The sequence below is a fragment of the Homarus americanus genome, unplaced genomic scaffold (genome assembly GCF_018991925.1).
Source record: "Homarus americanus isolate GMGI-L3 unplaced genomic scaffold, GMGI_Hamer_2.0 scaffold48735, whole genome shotgun sequence".
Classification (NCBI taxonomy): Eukaryota; Metazoa; Arthropoda; class Malacostraca; order Decapoda; family Nephropidae; genus Homarus; species Homarus americanus.
In genome coordinates, this window is record NW_024711730.1 from 25,405 (window position 1) to 45,768 (window position 20,364).

General features: G+C 43.4%; 1 protein-coding gene across 1 annotated transcript in view; it reads right to left on the minus strand.

Moving 5' to 3' along the window:
- The window catches only part of LOC121858778, a 32,376-nt gene extending 17,050 nt beyond the window's left edge, over positions 1-15,326 (minus strand). Inside the window, exon 1 of the mRNA XM_042355415.1 lies at positions 14,720-15,326. The gene's annotated coding sequence lies outside the window, so the exon portion shown is untranslated. The remainder of the gene's footprint in view (positions 1-14,719) is intronic.
- Positions 15,327-20,364: the final 5,038 nt, after the last annotated feature.

The following is a 20,364-nucleotide window of genomic DNA, read 5'->3' on the forward strand; positions in this document are numbered from 1 at the left end:
TGCGGGTTTACCTTGGCAGGTATAAGGCTACGGGAAGAGACCCCGAACATAAAATCTGTGGTGGAGCCCCGCATCAGGCAGACATGCTTACAGAGCTCCAACAAGACCCCAACGGCGGTGTAGGCGGAAAAGGTGACCACCATGGAAACCCAACGACTACACCGGCGGACGAAGACATTGCCTGATGGACAGGCTACTAAGGTGAAACCCAACAAACTGGGCTATTGGCAGTCCATTGCGACTCTCCCTCTCCCCAGTCGTTGCAACACTTGCGCCACTGGATCAGGAAAAGGGAGAGTCAAGATGTGTGGTTGCAGCCTGCGCTCCTGCCTCACCACATAAATCAACTCACGCACAGCCATCACCCAGCTCACCATACCTCACATCATCATCAAAACCCTTATACCCACAAAATTCCTATGGTTACCGACGAGTGGTGATGGGGACAGGCAGAAATGACTGCCGGGAGTCTCTAGTCACAACTCCGCACATGGGTGGCAAAGATAAGATGGTCGTTTATGCACTGGGATCTAGGCAGCACTGCAATCCGGTCCTGTCTGTGCGACTGAGCAGCCCTTTCGAGGAGCCACTCTGCTCACCCCACATGGGGAGGGGGCTATAAAAGGTGCCCTAAACATAGCCTGCCTAAAAAACCCAACCTGACTGGGCAACCGCACCCAGTAAGGTCATCCTTATGCGGTCGAAAACACAACCAAAATCACAGAGCCAAACAAAAACAAACCATACAACTCTTCTGGTCACTGCATGTAATGTATCACTTCTGGATACTGGCACAAATGCGCGTCCTGAAAGAAGAACTGCCCTTGTGTCAAAAGAGCTGGTTAGGTATAACATCGACATAGCAGCCATCAGTGAGTTCCGGCTCCCAGATGAGGGCCAACTCACAGAACGGGGGTCTGGCTACACCTTTTGGAAGGGTAAGCCTGCTGCAGAGAGAAACCGTATTTATGGAGTTGGCTTTGTCATCCGCCAACGCATCCTACACAGACTAACTGAAATGCCTATTGGGATTAACGAGCGCCTCATGACGCTTCGAGTCCCACTGAATCACTCACGGCATGACTTCTTCATCAGTCCATACGCCCCAACACTGGTTGTAGAGGATGACACCAAGGAGGCCTTTTATGGCGACCTCGACAGAGTGCTAACCTCTATCCTCAGAGAAGATAAGGTTGTGCTCCTTGGTGACTTCAATGCCAGAGTTGGCAGAGATGCTGACATTTGGCAGGGAACCATAGGGAGAAATGGACTAGGCAAGTGTAATCCCAACGGCCTACTCCTCCTCAGTAAGTGTGCTGCACACAACCTCACTATCACCAATACCTTGTTTAGGCAGGCCGACAAGTTCAAGGGTTCGTGGCAACACCCACGATCCAAACACTGGCATCTCATTGACTACATCATTATCAGAGAAAGAGATAGTCGAGATGTCCTCATCACCCGTGCCATACGTGGCTCAGACCACTGTGGCACTGATCATCGGCTTGTTGGATCCAAGCTCTCATTTCACGTTGCCTCAAAACGGAAAAAGGCAGCATGCCTTCAGAAGAGGTTTCAATACTAAGCGTCTGGAGGATCCAGCGGTAGCACATGATTTCAGAGGGCAGCTCGAACATGGGCTGATAAACAACCCAACAGCAAACAATGCAAATCCCCCCCACAGCCAGTTGACCAAGATGTGTGCACCTGTTCTCTCAGGGAACATAAGTCAACTGGAGAATGATAATTATTACACCTCCCACTTTACAGCCTCTAAGGACAGTTCTGTTCACACACCACCACGACTGATGGGCGCTCTGAACACCTGACTGAGTGATAAATAAAGTAGGAAACGTATAGAGATTCACCAGCAAGAACTCAAGGAAGACGGAGTGACCATCACTAAAGAGAGTCAACAACGGATAACTTCACTTCACAACACGACCAATTGTTTATTGTTTCACCTCACGCAGGGACACTTGCCTAACGCTGACGTCAACAAACTCTGATAAACCAGCAGCCAACCATCATCCTCGGGGACCTGGACGCCAGACATGGTAAGAGGACAACCAACAGTGCTGGACGAGGCCTCGCTGGCCTCATAGCTGACATAATTGTCCCACACTTCCCCAAGTTCTACAGCAGCAACTGAGCCACACACGGCAGATGATTCCACAACTATCTTGTTGAACAAGATCCTGTGACCTCCAGCGACCACCTGCCTAAAGTCATGACCATCTCTGATAATGGTACAGCTCCACCAATAACGGTACAGCCCCACCAATAACGGTACAGCCCCACCAATAACGGTACAGCTCCACCAATAACGGTACAGCTCCACCAATAACGGTACAGCTCCACCAATAACGGTACAGCTCCACCAATAACGGTACAGCTCCACCAATAATGGTACAGCTCCACCAATAACGGTACAGCTCCACCAATAACGGTACAGCTCCACCAATAACGGTACAGCTCCACCAAGAAGGATCAGCAAACACAGAAACTGGCAACTGTTCAACGAAAAGACAACAGCCAAACTTTATGTTGAACACATGACTAACCTACAGACAGACCACAGACAAGCAGCCGGTGACCACAAGAGGCGAAGAAATCAACTCAGTCTACCAGGAGGCCGCCCCTCCCAAACACGACACGACACAACACGACACGACACACGACACGACACGACACGACATGACACACGACACGACACGACACACGACACGACACGACATGACACACGACACGACACACGACACGACACGACATGACACACGACACGCCACATACAGGGGGATATGGGAGGAAACACAGTAAAGATCTCTGGAACTAAAAAACTTCAAATTGGTCGACACTGTAGAACAACTCACACATTGTGACCCGGGGGAGCTCTGGCGTCGGGTCATGAGACTGAAAGGTACAGACCACGTAGACAATCAAATAAAAGACAACCAAGGCAGAGAACCCGTCTTCAGGAGTATTATGAAGGACCATCTTCCGGATCACAGTCGGGGAGAGGAGAGGTTCTGGCGGTACCCAGGAGGAGCTCAGCACGTAATGAACTCCGGGGCCACATACAAACTCTCTGTGGTATTGAGAGGACCTGCATGGAGATAACCTCATAACTAAAGCAATCTCGTTTGAAGGAACTCAATACAGCCATCTCAAACACCTGGCTACTCGGGCATCTCCAAGGAGATTCTCAGCCACATAAACAACCCGACCATGGAGAAACTGAGAACCACGTTAAACGCCTGCCTGGCCTCGCGTTACTTACTAACAAAATTTATAGAGGCCATTACCACCCTATCCCCAAAAGAGGAAAACAAACCCCACAACCAGCCATCCGACGAAAGCGAACAAGTAACAAGATCACTAGATTACAAGATGTAACCGCTAGACTAAGGTTGGAGTATAAGTACCTATGGCAGTATGTCCCTCAGGCATATGTGAACAAAACTAAATATAAGGTGTGTGGCCACACATATGGCCACACACTCCAACACTACGTCTTAGACTGAAAAAATCGCTTTATAGGGACAGGGCTGAGCATACTGTTTGTGCACTGGAACACACACACACACACACACACACACACACACACGGGGTAGGGAGTGGCAGGGAACCAATAAAACCTTCCCCTATCAAGGTGAGAGCTGACCACAGGAGTGAACAACGATAAACTGTAGCATGTTCCCTAAGCCAAGCTGTAGGTCAGGGTAATCTATCGTACAAAAGAACACAAGAACATAAGAATGGCGGAAGCTGCAGCGGGCCTATTGGCCCATACTGAGCAGTCCCATTTACACCTAACCCCTGCTGCTCATATGTCCATCCAACCTATGTTTGAGAAGCTATCCAGCGTATTCGAGTTAATGATGATATTTGGTAACTTGTTCCACTCGTCCATTACTCTATTTCCAAACCAACGTTTACCTATTTCACGCCTAAATCTAAATTTGTCTAATTTAAAACCATTGTTACGAGTTCGCTCCCGGTTGGATAGTTTGAGTACCTTTGTAATGTCCCATTTGTTCAGCCCTGACTTCCATTTATACACCTCTATCATATCGCCCCTCACTCTACGTCTCTCGAGAGAGTGCAAATTAAGATGCTTTAACCTGTCTCTGTACTCAAGGTTCCTAATGCCCAGGATTAGCCTTGTTATTCTCCTCTGAATTCTTTCCAAGGATTCTATATCCATTCTGGAATACGGTGACCAGAATTGAACTGCGTAATCCAAGTGGGGTCTCACAAGTGCAAGATATAGTTTAGGATGACCTCGCTAGTCTTGTAACTAACACTCCTTTGTATGAACCCAAGTACTTTATTAGCCTTGTTTCGAGCAAATACACATTGTTTACTTGTCTTAAGATTAATACTTATAATACTCCTAAATCCTTCTCACAGTCGGATTTCTCAATAAAATCGTTGTTCATTTGTTATCTGGTTTCCCTGTTTACATCTCCTATACTGAGTACTTTACACTTGTCCACATTGAATCTCATCTGCCATTTTTCAGACCATTCGAAAAATTTGTTTAGATCTTCCTGTAGTTTTGCAGAGTCCTCGTCATATTTAATTAAACGCCCTATTTTAGTGTCACCAGCAAATTTACTTATGTTGCTGTCTACGCCGATATCTATGTCGTTTATGTATATAATAAATAATAATGGTCCAAGTACTGATCCTTGGGGAACTCCACTAGTGACGTTGCTCCAATCGAATTTAGTGCTGTTAATGCTCACTCGCTGTTTCCTGTCCTGTAACCACACCCTAATCAATTTTAGAATATTTCCTTTAATGCCATGAGCCTTCACTTTTCTAATTAGTCTTTCGTGGGGGACTCTGTCGAAGACTTTGCTAAGGTCGAGAATTCGAGATATACCACATCATAATTGTGCCCCTCGTCCACCGATTCGAAAACAGATGAAAAGAATGTTAATGGATCAGTTAGACATGAATGCCCGCTTGTGAAGCCATGTTGGGAATCACTGATCAACTTGTGCTTCTCCATGTGATTTCGAAATACTGTTTGAAATGATTGCATCCAGTAATTTGCCTACAATTGATGTTAGACTGATTGGACGGTAGTTAGAGGATAGTGATCTATCTCCCGTTTTGAAAATCAGTATTACATTCGCTATCCTCCAGGATTCTGGTACTACACTCGTTTTTAAGGACATGTTAAACAACTTTGCTAAGGGCATACTAAACTCTTCCTTACATTCCTTTAATACTCTGGCTGTATATCTCATCGGGACCCGGTGACTTATTAGGGTTTAGTTTGTCTATTTGCTTACTAACATCGTTACTAGTCACTACTATCTCGCTTAATTTATTCTTCACTATCTCTGTATAGAGTCGGTGCCTCGGGTATCATGTTTACATTTTCGGTGGTAAAAACTGTTGAAAAATATTTATTCAGATTATTGCTCATTTCTCCTTCGTTATCAGTTGGCTCGCCGGTATCTGACTGTATTGGTCCAATCTTATCTCGTGTTTTAGTTTGATACATTTGATAGAATCCCTTGTGGTTTGACTTCGCCTCCCTTGCTGCCTTCAGTTCATTATTCCTCTTTGCTTTTCTTAACTCGATCTTACCCTATCGGCCAATACCTTATAGTAATCTCGGAGGTAAACTTCACGATTTATTCTCCTACCTATAGCCTTCCTTTGTCCAATAATATTCTTTAAATAATTATTTATCCATTTGGAGTCATTGTTGTCTGATCTGAGTTTTCTGTATGGTATGTTCTGCCTTTGTGCATTAAGTAACTCATTATTTAAATTGTTGAGGAACTCGTCAACCTCAGATCCCGTTACCAGGTCATCCTCAACCATCAGGTCTCCAGGTAAGTTGAGGTCGACCTCTGTGGGTACATTGTGTGAGGTCACCTTATGTGAGGTCATGTAATTCACCCCCAAGCGTACTACCCCTTCTCTCAGCTGCCTCTTCAAACTATCAAAGTTTGCCCTTCTGAAATTTGAGACTTTAGTGGAATTTTCCTTGCTTCTGCTCTGAAATTCTAACTGGAATCTAATTTCTTTGTGATCGCTGTTAGCAAGTTCGTTCCCTACCTCGACATTATTAATGAGGTTTTCTCTGTTCGACAGAACTAAATCTAGTGTATTATTACCCCGGTTGATCTACCGTAACCTGCCCTAGACCTACCCTAACCTACCTATCCTTACCTGAACCTACTCTAACACACAATAACATAACCTAACCTAACCTAACCTAACCAGACCGGTATTAAGCACTTCACATAATACAATACCGGTATTAAACACGTAATATAATACAGTACCGGTATTAAACACGTCATATAATACAGTACCGGTATTAAACACGTCATATAATACAGTACCGGTATTAAACACGTAATATAATACAGTACCGGTATTAAACACGTAATATAATACAGTACCGGTATTAAACACGTCATATAATACAGTACCGGTATTAAACACGTCATATTATACAGTACCGGTATCAAACATGTCATGTAATACAGTACCGGTATTAAACACGTCATATAATACAATACCGGTATTAAACACGTCATATAATACAGTACCGGTATTAAACACGTCATAAAATACAGTACCGGTATTAAACACGTCATAAAATACAGTACCGGTATTAAACACGTAATATAATACAGTACCGGTATTAAACACGTCATAAAATACAGTACCGGTATTAAACACGTCATATAATACAGTACCGGTATTAAACATGTCATAAAATACAGTACCGGTATTAAACACGTAATATAATACAGTACCGGTATTAAACACGTCATATAATACAGTACCGGTATTAAACACGTCATATAATACAGTACCGGTATTAAACACGTCATATAATACAGTACCGGTTACAGGAACATTGAGCCAGAAATTAAATCAGATCTGAGGTCAACTGTTGGCACCTTACTGTTTTTGAGCTTATGTATGTATGTATGTATGTATGTATGTATGTATGTATGTATGTATGTCTATGTTTGTGTGTACTGTATATGTGTATGTGCGTATATGTAGGTGTGGGAGTGTGACTGTATAAGAAGAGCGTGCTGGGGTAAAGTATTCATTAACTCACACTGCTAATACATCTACAGTACATTAACTCAAGGAACATTTCAGAGCACCGCATTTATTTTGTCGTCTCTGTTAATGAGTACAGCTGGCAACAGTGGACTGACTAGAGCAAGCTTCATTCAGTCTTGTCTGGGTGCGAGCCAGGGTGAGTGGGGGAGGGTGAGGGAGAGAGGGAGAGAGGGAGGGAGGAGAGAGGGAGAGAGGGAGAGAGGAAGGGGGAGGAGGGAGGGAGGGATCATCTCAAAATACGACAAAGACTCCTGCCTCACCACTAAGCTATCCCTTGAAACACAGGTAAATAGCAGTGAGTATTTATTATACCACGAAGAACTGTACCATGAAACACTGTACCATGAAACACTGTACCATGAAACACTGCACCATGAAACACTGTACCATGAAACACTGTACCATGAAACACTGTACCATGAAACACTGTACCATGAAACACTGCACCATGAAACACTGTACCTTGAAACACTGTACCATGAAACACTGTACCATGAAACACTGCACCATGAAACACTGTACCTTGAAACACTGTACCATGAAACACTGTACCATGAAACACTGTACCATGAAACACTGTACCATGAAACACTGTACCATGAAACACTGTACCATGAAACACTGAAACACTGTACCATGAAACACTGTACCATGAAACACTGTACTTGAAACACTGTACCAACACTGCACCATACACTGTACCAGAAACACTGTACCATGAAACACTGTACCATGAAACACTGTACCACATGATGAAACACTGTATTGAGCACAGTACCATGAAACACTGTACCTTGAAACACCAAACACTGTACCTTGAAACACTGTACCATGAAACACTGCCATGAAACACTGTACCATGAAACACTGTACCATGAAACACTGCACCATGAAACACTGTACCATGAAACACTGTACCATGAAACACTGTACCATGAAACACTGTACCATGAAACCCTGCACCATGAAACACTGTACTTTGAAACACTGTACCATGAAACACTGTACCATGAAACACTGCACCATGAAACACTGTACCTTGAAACACTGTACCATGAAACACTGTACTATGAAACACTGTACCTTGAAACACTGTACCATGAAACACTGTACCTTGAAACACTGTACCATGAAACACTGTACCTTGAAACACTGTACCATGAAACACTGTACCTTGAAACACTGTACCATGAAACACTGTACCATGAAACACTGTACCATGAAACACATGCCATAAACACTGTACCATAAACACAAGTACCATGAAACACTATGCCATAAAAACACTGTACCATGAAAACACTGTACCTTAAAACACTGTACCTTGAAACACTGTACCTTGAAACACTGTACCATGAAACACAGTACCATGAAACACTGTACCATGAAACACAGTACCATGAAACACAGTACCATGAAACACAGTACCATGAAACACAGTACCATGAAACACTGTACCATGAAACACAGTACCATGAAACACAGTACCATGAAACACAGTACCATGAAACACTGTACCTTGAAACACTGTACCATGAAACACAGTACCATGAAACACTGTACCATGAAACACAGTACCATGAAACACAGTACCATGAAACACAGTACCATGAAACACAGTACCATGAAACACTGTACCATGAAACACTGTACCATGAAACACAGTACCATGAAACACAGTACCATGAAACACAGTACCATGAAACACTGTACCATGAAACACTGTACCATGAAACACCGTACCATGAAACACTGTACCATGAAACACAAACTTGTCCACTTGTTTAAGGTCTCTGCTGCCAACCATAATTGTTTATTTTAAGATTTATCGCTTTCGTCTTTACAGCATTAACTCTAAACACAGAGTCTTCAACTTTTCCACTAATCTGTTAATGAGTTTTTGTAATTGACAGAAGAATTGGAGAGAGAGAGAGAGAGAGAGAGAGAGAGAGAGAGGTGTTATCAACCCTGACTTTACTGCCGCGATAAAGTGGTTCGCTGGAGTTGTTTACTACCTACAATACACCTTTATTGACGGTGAGCAGGACGAGGAGTGGACAGATGCGGAGTGTTAATTACTGAGGGGAGAAACTCACCCTGTCTGTACTCTATCACACGCACACACACACACACGCACACACACACACACTAATAATACTGATAATAATAATAATAATAATAATAATAATAATAATAATAATAATAATAATAATAATAATAAATCAGTTATTAATCCCTCAGTTCGATTTATGATTTCCAGCACTGAAACATGTATGTATGTATGTATGTATGTATGTATGTATGTACACCCAAAAGCCAGGTGTATTTATCCTGCACCAGTAATTACACGTTGTTAGGAAACGTTTGCTATTATTAGACTTCTAAACTTCCTGAGGGAGGGAGGGAGGGAGGGAGGGAGGGAGGGAGGGTCTCACCACACTGTTAGTTAAGAAAAAACTATTAAATTTAATCCTTATGAATGACCTAAGCAAGACTAAGTAGAGCTAAACCTCTCCTTGATGCAACTTTGCTTAAATCAGACTAAATAACTAAATTAAATTGAGCTATAGGTTTATTTTGACTTAAGAAGGCTATTGCTATCCACTAAAAGACTGCCACATTGTAAATAATTCCGTGTATTCATTAATATTTATTTACGGGGAAATATTAATGGTGTGTGTGTGTTGTTACGCGTGTCCGTCATAAGTTTCTGTTCTGGGTATGAAACACGATGGTTAGGATGGTGTGGGCTCAGCTCCAGTTGTTTCGCTCATCACTCGCCCACACTGACTGAGCCATCGTTTATGAATTAAATTTGTCTTATTACATTATCACTTTGTGTATTTATTAATGCAGCAGTTGTCTCTCACGTGTATTGATTGTATTATGTTTGTATATAGGTTAGATAGTGGAAATAATGTCAGTAGGGGAATTTAGATAAAGTTTACGTTTTGGCCAATCAGGATATGTTCCGTCAGTACTTGGCGGTAGAGAGATGACGTCGGTGAGCGGTTGGTAGTCAGTCTAGGCACAGCTGTCTATAAGTTAAGTAGTATACCCTCCCTCCCTCTCTCTCTCTCTCTCTCTCTCTGGTGTTTTGAGAGTTGGCATTTGACTATTAAGATTTGTTTTACTTGATATTGATTTTGTGTGATCTTGTTGGACCTTCAGTCCTTACTTAATATTATTGTTACTTATTTTGTTTTATGTACAGTTGTGGAAGAATATTCTGCCCCACATGACTGTGGCCAGTGGAAACATCCAGAAAGTCTCTGAGTTGTAAACAGGGCACGTACCAAACCCCTATGAACGAACCAGTCTCGAACCCTAGTGTGGGCAGCGTTAGGGTGAAACCTGTTGCTCCAAAATATCATGCACTATTTTAAACAATTAACATAATTATAACTATATATTTGCCACAATATGAATGTTTGTCTCCATATAATATTAGAAAGATTAATAAACACAGCATACAGTATATTGACTGAAAATATAATAGATAATATTACAGCTCTAACGGTTAATATGGCACCTCTCACAGGTGCCCCGTGACGGTCACCTGCACCAATAACATTGACTTGAACTAAAGTAAATGGGGAACAGATGCTGGAAGAACCCAGAATCAGTTACACATGATATCCTAAAAGTATTTTTGCCCAAGAACATATTATCAGTAATGCCGGTGGATGTAGCGTTCTCCCATGCTAGCGCATAATGGTCAGACAGCTGTCATGCTTAGACTGGCTGACGTGACATGACATGACGTTGTTCTCACTCCTAAGAAATGTCGGCAAATTGATCCGTGACTTATGGTCGGCATCATTAATCCCATTGGGAACTTATCTTTACGTAAGCCCAACATGCTCCCGTGACTGTTGTCTGTGTTACCTGGCAGCCGTAGTAATCCATTACTGTATTTTTTAGGATTTCTTGAGCCTCGCGTTTCATTAAACAAATATGACACTAGTAATATGGAACAGGAAATAGTGTTCTCTGTCTGGCATATGGATCCTGTAGGGTACCGAAGTGTTCAAAACACTTCATTCGAATAGCACTGATTCTCACACCAAAAAGATATGACGCGAAATCGTGGCTGCGGTCCCGTGGTTGCCTCAGTCTGTCCAGCACCGAGCCTTGAAAATGGATCGTCGTGAGGCCAAGGTTGATCTACGAGGAAGAATCGTTGGTGTGAGGGACGGTGGCTTTACCAACGCTTGAGGGACGGTGGCTTTACCAACGCTTGAGAGACGGTGGCTTTACCAACGCTGATATAGCAAGAGAACTTGGAATTGACCGAAAACTGTTTATTGATGGTTGAAAAGGTGGGCTGAAGAGGAAAATCTGGTAGGTCGGCATAGATCAGGCGCCCCGAGAAAGACAACTCCAGTTCAAGACCAAATGATACATCAAGCTGCAGACCAAAACCCATTTAAGAATGCAGTTGTTATACAAGACATTCAACTTAATGTGACACCAAGGACTGTACAATAGAGGCTCGATAAGGCTGGAATACATCACCGAACACCAGCAACAAAGGAACGGCTAACAGAGATACACCGTCAAAATCGACTAAGATTTGCCCTGGAGCATGAGAATGAAGGACTGACTTTTGGGGGCGTGTCATCTGGTCCATCGAAAAAAGCTTCTGCTGTAGCTCCCAGGGTAAACTACACTGTTGGAGGAGAAACAACACGTGGTGCTGAAGCTTTCAATGTTAATATTACTGTCCCTAAACTTAGTCTTAAATAATACAGTAATACATCTGTGTGTATAATTTTAATGTATTTTTACATGCTCCACACATGAATAATTATAATGCTCGTTATCATTTCCAAATCAGGTATGCCCGAGAGAGTATCTTGGAGGTGGCGAGAAGCGGTCACGTCACGACCAACACGTGGGGCTGGGTATACCTCTACGGCGTTCGAGAGCTGGTAGAAATAGAAGGCAGGTTTACAGCAGAGAAGTATATAGTATAGAGATCGTGGAGGAAGTAATGCTGCCATCTGTTAGACCATATGCTCTTCCCTATCCAGAGCGAGTCCTCTTCATGCACGACAGCTGTCCAATACACACAGCCAGGGCAGTAACTCGCTGGTTTCAAGATCAAAGAAAAATGTGGATCGTCTCGTCTGGCCAAGTAAATCTTGCGATCTAAACCCATTTGAAAATATTTGGGTGAACATCGTCAATGTGTGAGAGCCAGAGCAAGAGCGAACCTCTCGCCAGTTAATACAACATGTGCAAAGAGAAGGCGAGGTGGTCCCAAGGAAACTCGAACTTATTTACAGTCATGTGGCGTCAGTTCCTGAACGGCTGCAAGAGGTAATTGCCGGCAAGGGAGGATGGACGGGTCACTAGTATGGTTATTTGGGTAAATTGGGTTGTATTTGTTATATACTGTATGGCTGTACTTTGGACGGATCAAGTGAGCCGAATAAGTAGGTTGTATTAAAATTGTTGTATAAATTCATTTATGTATGATGTAATTGGTTTTTGTTGGACGGGTTATATATACGAGACAAGTATTTGAGTTTTTTTTTATTATAAACTCCATTTATTTAGTCCCTTGAAATAATAATTAACATTAAAGCACAAATCAAATAAATTAACACCACTCGGGTAAATACACAACCTAAGAGTCGTTATCGGGTTCTCCACAAACTTATCATACCATATAATATTATAAACAACACCAATGATGACGATTTTAATAATGAAAAAAATATGACCTCATGAATGAGATAATTATGAATCAAAGGCGAAATTAAGGCATTCATTAAATAAATATTTTGACGCAACTGGTTTCATCCTAACGTTACCCACACTAGCGTTCGAGACTCCATCATTCATATGGATTTGATACATGCCCTGTTGACCTGTTAACTTGACCTTTGTTAGGAGAACTTGGGATTAATAATATAATAATAAATACTGATATATTTTAAGTGATTTGTATTTAGGTAATGATCTAGCCAAGAGTCGTAGTAGTGTGTACAGTATAACAAGTTGATGTGCAGCCGCGTCATGAAGCAACTTGTGGGATTATTTAACCTAAGTGTCGAGTGTGTTGACGAGTGTCTGTTGTGACTCTTAATGAAACCAAACACACACACTAACTTAACCTACCCTAACATTACCTGATCTAACCTAACCTAACCTATAACCTGATCTAACCCAATAGGGTAGTTTAGCAGCCTGCCTCCCTCCCTCCCTCCCTTCACACACACGCACACGATGTAACATGAATAAGCGGTAAAACTTTATACATGTAGCGATGGGTATACAGTTTAGTAGCAGGTAGTGGCCCAGGGCAGGTAGTGGTGGCCCAGGGGAGGTAGTGGTGGCCCAGGGGAGGTAGTGGTGGCCCAGGGGAGGTAGTGGTGGCCCAGGGGAGGTAGTGGTGGCCCAGGGGAGGTAGTGGTGGCCCAGGGGAGGTAGCGGTGGCCCAGGGCAGGTAGTGTGTGGGCCCAGGGAGGTAGTGGTGGCCCAGGGCAGGTAGTGGTGGCCCAGGGGAGGTAGTGGTGGCCCAGGGGAGGTAGTGGTGGCCCAGGGGAGGTAGTGGTGGCCCAGGGGAGGTAGTGGTGGCCCAGGGGAGGTAGTGGTCGGAACAATAGGTTACGAGTGCTTCTCCCTAAGTGCTCTATGTATGTATGTATGTATGTATGTATGTATGTATGTTTGTATGTATGTTTGTCTATGTTTGTATGTATGTATGTATGAATGTTTGTTTAAAAAATCAATAAAGGTCAATATTTAAAGCATCAATAATCGTTTAAAATATCCAAAAAGTTAATTATGTTGTTGAATATGTTTACTGTAGGCAGACGGCACTCCCTGTAGCGCCTTACGAGCGAGAGAAGGGAAGGTTCAGTGAGACAGTCAGTCAATAGGTGTGAGAGATACTGTACACACTGTCTCTTCTGTCTCTGGTTCCGTGACGTAATGTATTCACGAGAGAGTTGTATCAAAACTTATAAATGTATTAATATTGATATTTGTGTGGCGAGTGTGTGTTAGTCGAACCTGTATCACGGCAAGCAACTAATGTATTATAATAAGTGAAGGTATTAAGGAGGGAGTAGCTACATGAACGTGTGTTTGTCTCCAGTATTATATAAGTGGAGGCGATAGGACAAAGAGTTAAGATTTATACCTCACTGTTTTAAGAATAGTTGGAGGGTGGCGCGCGCTGTGTGTGTGTGCGGCACCACGGGCCCTAAATAGACCCTTACCTCCACACATTTCTCTCAGCCTGTCATCACTACTATGTTTATATAAATAAAAAAACTTCCTAAATCCAGGACATTTTAATAACATGTGATGATGGTCAGAGAGAATGTGATGATGGTCAGAGAGAATGAAAATGTGGAACAAATTAGATGTCAGAAAATCTTTGTGATAAATTTCTCATAATTAATCTGTGATCTCATTTAATTGTAAACAAACTTCGATAATTTGTACCAATTTATGAAAATAATAAAGAAAAATAATATTAAGTAATAATACCATACACATTTTAGGTTGATAAGAAATATTATATAACTCTATACATTAAGAAGCGGCATTAATTAACACTTACTGGTGCCAGGGGTCAACTTACCGCGTGCGGGTGACAGCGGCGGCAACACCCAGATGATCCTCAGATATGCGGCTAACGCAACTCATCCGCCTCGCCTCTCCGGTCAACTCAATGGAGCCCTGTCAATCCTCAGATAATTCCCGCTACAGCAGAATACTTCCGTGTCACTACAAATGTCGCCGTGCACACCTGCGGCCAACAACTCTTGGACCACGGACCACAACACCACCACCGTATGTTCGGCATTCAATGTATTCTTTTCACCAACAACTTTTGGAGATTGACAAAAAACTCTTCCAGTTTGGGAAGAGGAACCCGGCGCTTGAAAGCAGGCACTGCCGGGTCCCGTACACTTCTGTAGGTTTCCACCTTGCGAGGGTGTGTGTGTATATGTGTAGTGAGAGACTTTGTTGCTAAAATTGTAATAGTCAGGTAGCGCGCGTGCGAGAAAGGTTTAGTCACCCTTTTCTTTGCGTTGAAATGTATACATTTTCTGCTGTGTTGTATCTTCAGACCGAAGGAAATATATTTCACTTATCTAAATCATTTCTCTGTTAATTACAACCTTAAACAGTTAGACTGAACATCTTCCCAGAGTGGCAGTGAAATAACTAGAGAGCTCGTAGCCACCTCTGCGCCACCGCCTGAATGGCGCGGAGAGAGAAAACGGGCCAAGAATTGCGCGCCCAAAATAGCATCGTAGCGATACTGCAAAGCGGTGGCTATTTTTCGCCCAGGTGGCTTAGTACACAAGGTGGACGAGGACGCCGCCGAACTCTGGGGTTTTGTATCTTTTCTACGTAGTGAGCATGGTGGCCCCTTGTACATAATTATTTTGATAGCTGGACCTTGTGCCTGGCGTACCGCTGTGCAATACTGGGCTGTACAGTATTCCTTGTTCGTACCTTCAATCAATTTAACTTCTGTACATGTGTTTATATTAATAAATTCCGTGATCTCTGCGCACGGCTTTGGTATGTTATATAACACCTACAGTATAATGTACACAGTGTATATAGGCTGAAGAGATAAGATACCCTTTTTAATTATTACAATGAAAATTTTACTCCCAACACACAGATCACTTACACAATATACCAAGACATATATAATGAGTTACGCACACTAACTGTTTCGTCCGTAAGCTTCATAAGAACACTGGTACAACTGACGAAGCCTTTACGGTGTTTGGTTACGAAGGTGACAGCTCGGGCAAACACTGGAACAGAGATGACTTCGCCCAAATGAGACAGTGAGTGAATTATGGTAGTTACTCGTCTGATAGCGTCTTAACATCTGCTCGCTATCAAATTATAAATCAACAAATGCAAATTAAAAGCAGGAAGATAACTGTTTCTTCAATATAAAATAGAACATCGGGAATAAGACAAACACTTTCTCACACTGAAGTCCTTAAAAAAGACTCAGTGTTCATGGCAATAAACACTGAATTGATGTTTACTGTTCTAAACATCCGGGTGGACTGAACATTACTTTACACATAACTTTACTACGATTTAAGAAGTGATAATAAACAAAAGCTTCAACCTGACAGCAAAAAAATAGGGAAAAACTGTGATATATTGTGTTTTATAGAGCGTTGTGAAGATGGTAGAAGAGTGTCCACTGAGATTACTACATCCCCGGGCAGAAATGCTAAACAATAATAATCCTTCATACATGAGGTAAGTGGACCAGAAAACATCCTCACGGCTCTAAATAACTCCAAGTGGGGCGACAGCAAAGTATAAATAAAGTGCATGTGTTGGTCCAGCTGGATGCAGAATATAGCAACTGGGTTACCTCGAGCACCACAACCACACGACTCTCGGCCTTATGACGCCTGGCTGTGAGAACTAACATCACCTACCACACACTGACGCTGAGTGAAGCAATACGACGAACGATTCTGGTATTTACGACACGACGTTAAAAAGTTCATAGTGCCGTGGTACGTTTACTCGAGGTTCAGTTACTACAGCAAGTGAATTTCGTCCTTAGGTTAGGATGTTTTTAAGGTGATACGAATAATAATGACGAACTAATATTCCCTGGTAACAGAGGTGTTCGCCATAGTGTGGAGGGGGACAGCGTGAGAGATCGTGTTCAGTTTAATTTGTTATTTTTAGAAGACTCAGAACATTTAATAACCCAAGCTTGAACATTACCATATACTGAATCAGAGAAACTTTCTACGGTGTGATAACATAACTTAGTCAATATATATAAAAAACTATTTCCCCATTATTACTCGTGTTAATTAAACCTAGAAAAACAAAATAAAATTAGTGGCATCACCAGAATAAATAAAAATAGTTCACCAAGACTAGCTGGTGAGCCGTTTGTGATCATGGAGGACTCATCCCCGGGGGGTGTGTGAGCTATCATTAACTTTACACCTGAAACAACAACTAACTCACCCAGACCAACACACGAGTGAGTGCCTTGTGTCAGGATAAAGCCCAACCCGCCTACCACCCCCCCTACCAACCCGCCCTACCACCCCCCTCACCAATATACATCACAATCTAGGCCAGGCCAAGCAAGGAGGTCGACCCCCTTACCCTAACACCCGCCCCCACACCCTCACCCCTCACAGGAAGAGTTACTGGGGGCATTTTAGTGTCCCAGGAAGCTGCATGTAATTATTCTCACATCCTTTCACCCCCACCCATCCCTCACCTCCCTTACCCGTCCCTCACCTCCTCACCCGTCCGTCCGTCGCCTCCCTCACCTCCATCACCTGTCCCTCACCTGTCCCTTCGTCACCTCTCACCGTCCCTCACCTCTCACCCTTCCCTACGTCACCTCCTCAACTCTCTCACCTGTCCCTCACTCCTCACCTGTCCCTCACCTGTCCCTACGTCACCCGTCCCTCCCCCACCCGTCCTTCACCTCTCTCACCGCCTCTCACCTTTCTCACCCGTCCCTCCCTCACCTGTCCCTCACCCAGCCTCACCTCCTCACCCATCCCTCACCTCCCTCACCCGTCCCTCACCGCCCTCACCCGTCCCTCTCCTCACCTCCCTTCCCGTCCGTCCCTCACCTCCCTCACCAGTCCCTCACCTCCCTACCCGTCCCTCCCTCACCTCCCTTCCCGTCCGTCCCTCACCTCCCTCACCAGTCTCTCACCACCTACCTGCAAAACAGACAGCAAAATGAGCTGTTCTTATCCCTTGTCACAGCAGATGAATTACTGGCCATCATAAAAATGTCCAAAGATGCAGCAGCAGGCGAAGACACTATACCAATGAGCATCATTAAGAAAGTAGCCCACTTATTACTACCTGTTCTCCTACACATTTGTAACTCCTCCTTCACTAGTGGTGTCTTTCCGGATAAACTGAAAATTGCTAAAGTCCACCTGGCATATAAAAAATCTGGGGACAAAGGTCTCTTCAAGAGCTACCGCCCCATATCAGTCCTCCCAGCCTTGAGTCAGATACTGGAGAAGCTAGCATGTAGTAGGCTAAATTCATTCTGCAATGCCAATAACATTTTTACAGACTTCCAGTTTGGATTTAGAGCTAGAAGGTCGACTGAGAGTGCTCTGCTATCCTTTACTAATGACATCTTAAATTCTCTGGCTCTTCAAAAACACAATCCCTGGCTAATGCACAAAAGAGAGCTGTACGGACAATGACCTACTTGAAAAAAAAACAGATCACACAAACGAACAATTTGCTAAATTGAAAATGTTAAAATTCGAAGATACTAACACCTACTGCTGTGCCCTCTTTGTTTACAAATTTATCAATCACTTGCTTGACAATAATTAATTTCAGTTCCGGAATAATCAAAGCTACAACTTAAGGCACCCAGAGCTATTAAGACCACCCCCATATGCGCTCCTCTCAGTCCCAGACCGACATATCATGGTGTGAAGGTGTGGAACAACTTACCTCCATCCATCCGAGCAAAGACTATCCTCCCTTCCTTTAAATCATCTCTTAAAAAATATCTGTTATCTAAGTATTATTATTTATTGTAATACCTACTATATTTACAATATCTGCTTTTATTCTACTATCAAAACTGTTTTATCGGAAATTATTATGTAAATAGATAAGTAATTACCATTGCAATAAACATATTTGTCAACTAGACATAATCCTGGCAGCTCTGTCCTCTTGTTCAATGTTAATACTGTACAACCCATGTTGTACTGCTCCCCCATTATACTTATGTTTTTTTTTAATTCTACTGTAATTTATGTATATATTTATAATATAAATAAAAAAATAAACTAAAAAAAAAATAGAAAAATAAAATAAGTAAATATTGAAGTGATAACCGTGGTAACATTATGAGATGTTCTTATTACCACCATGCTATTGTACTGTTCCAGATGATACTAAATGTTACATAATACTTCCTTGAAATAAAAGTACAGTATATATCAGGTGCCTACAAGAGAGCTCAGGTTGTCAACTGGCTCAGCCATGTTAATATTGTTATTATTATCCACTCTGTATCTGTGTTTTTCTGGCTAAATAAACTGTTTCAATTCAATTCAATTCACCTCCCTCACACATCCCTCAACTCCCTCACCCGTCCTTCACCTTCCCCAACCGTCCCTCCGTCATCTCTCTCACCCGTCCCACACCTCCCTCATCCGTCCCTCACCTCCCTCACCCGTCCCTCATCCATCCCTCACCCGTCCCACACCTCCCCACCCCCACCTACCAACCCCACCCGTCCCACACCCTCCCTCACCCGTCCCACACCTCCCTCACCCGTCCCTCACCTCCCACCCGTCCCACACCGTCCCACCTCCCTCGCCTCACCCGTCCCCTCACCCGTCCCTCCGCCACCTCCCACCCGTCCCTCGCCTCCCTCACCCGTCCTCACCTCCCTCACCCGCCCTCACCTCCCTCACCCGTCCCTCACCCTCCTCACCTCCCACCCGTCCCTCACCTCCCTCACCCTTCCCTCACCTCTCCCACCCTTCCCTCACCTCTCCCACCCGTCCCTCACCTCTCTCACCTCCCTCACCCGTCCCTCACCCGTCCTGTAATGGCCCCTGTCTCATCAACAGAAGTATTATATAAATGGGTTATTTACATCTGATTCATATTGAGATTCATCCCTGTAACTTTAAACTGGCTATGAGGTGACATGTTCAATGCACGTGATAAGGTGTGCCCACGGGAAGCTGCGTCATACTATGCTGAGTAAAGGCATAAGTAGCCGGCTCTCTGGCCACCTGAAGCGAGCAGTAGTTTGATATCCTTGACTAGAGGAAGACGTTATTTGAGAGCCGCAGTGGATGGCTCTGTCTTCCCTCGAGGGGAACGATGTACCTATTCCGTTCTCCCTCGATGGGTCACTACTCAGAGTGTAGCACTACCAAACTTACATCGATAGCGGAAGATACGGTGATTTACACATCAGGAATTGCAGCAACGGTGGTGATGGATGATTATCAGTCTACATACCAAGACGTCAGTGTTTTGTGAAAACAAGGAAAACAAAAAACAGTGACGTGTTACAAACAATATCCGAGTGTTAAGAATATCCCGTATTGAGACGATAATTAGTGAGTGTTTCTCATTCAGTCGCCCAAAGATGGTGCAGAATTATTCCCAATAACCGCAATTAAGTTATTGTTGACGTGAAATCCCTGTTAACGACAAGTGAGAGCGGTCAGGAAAGCGTCTGTCAGC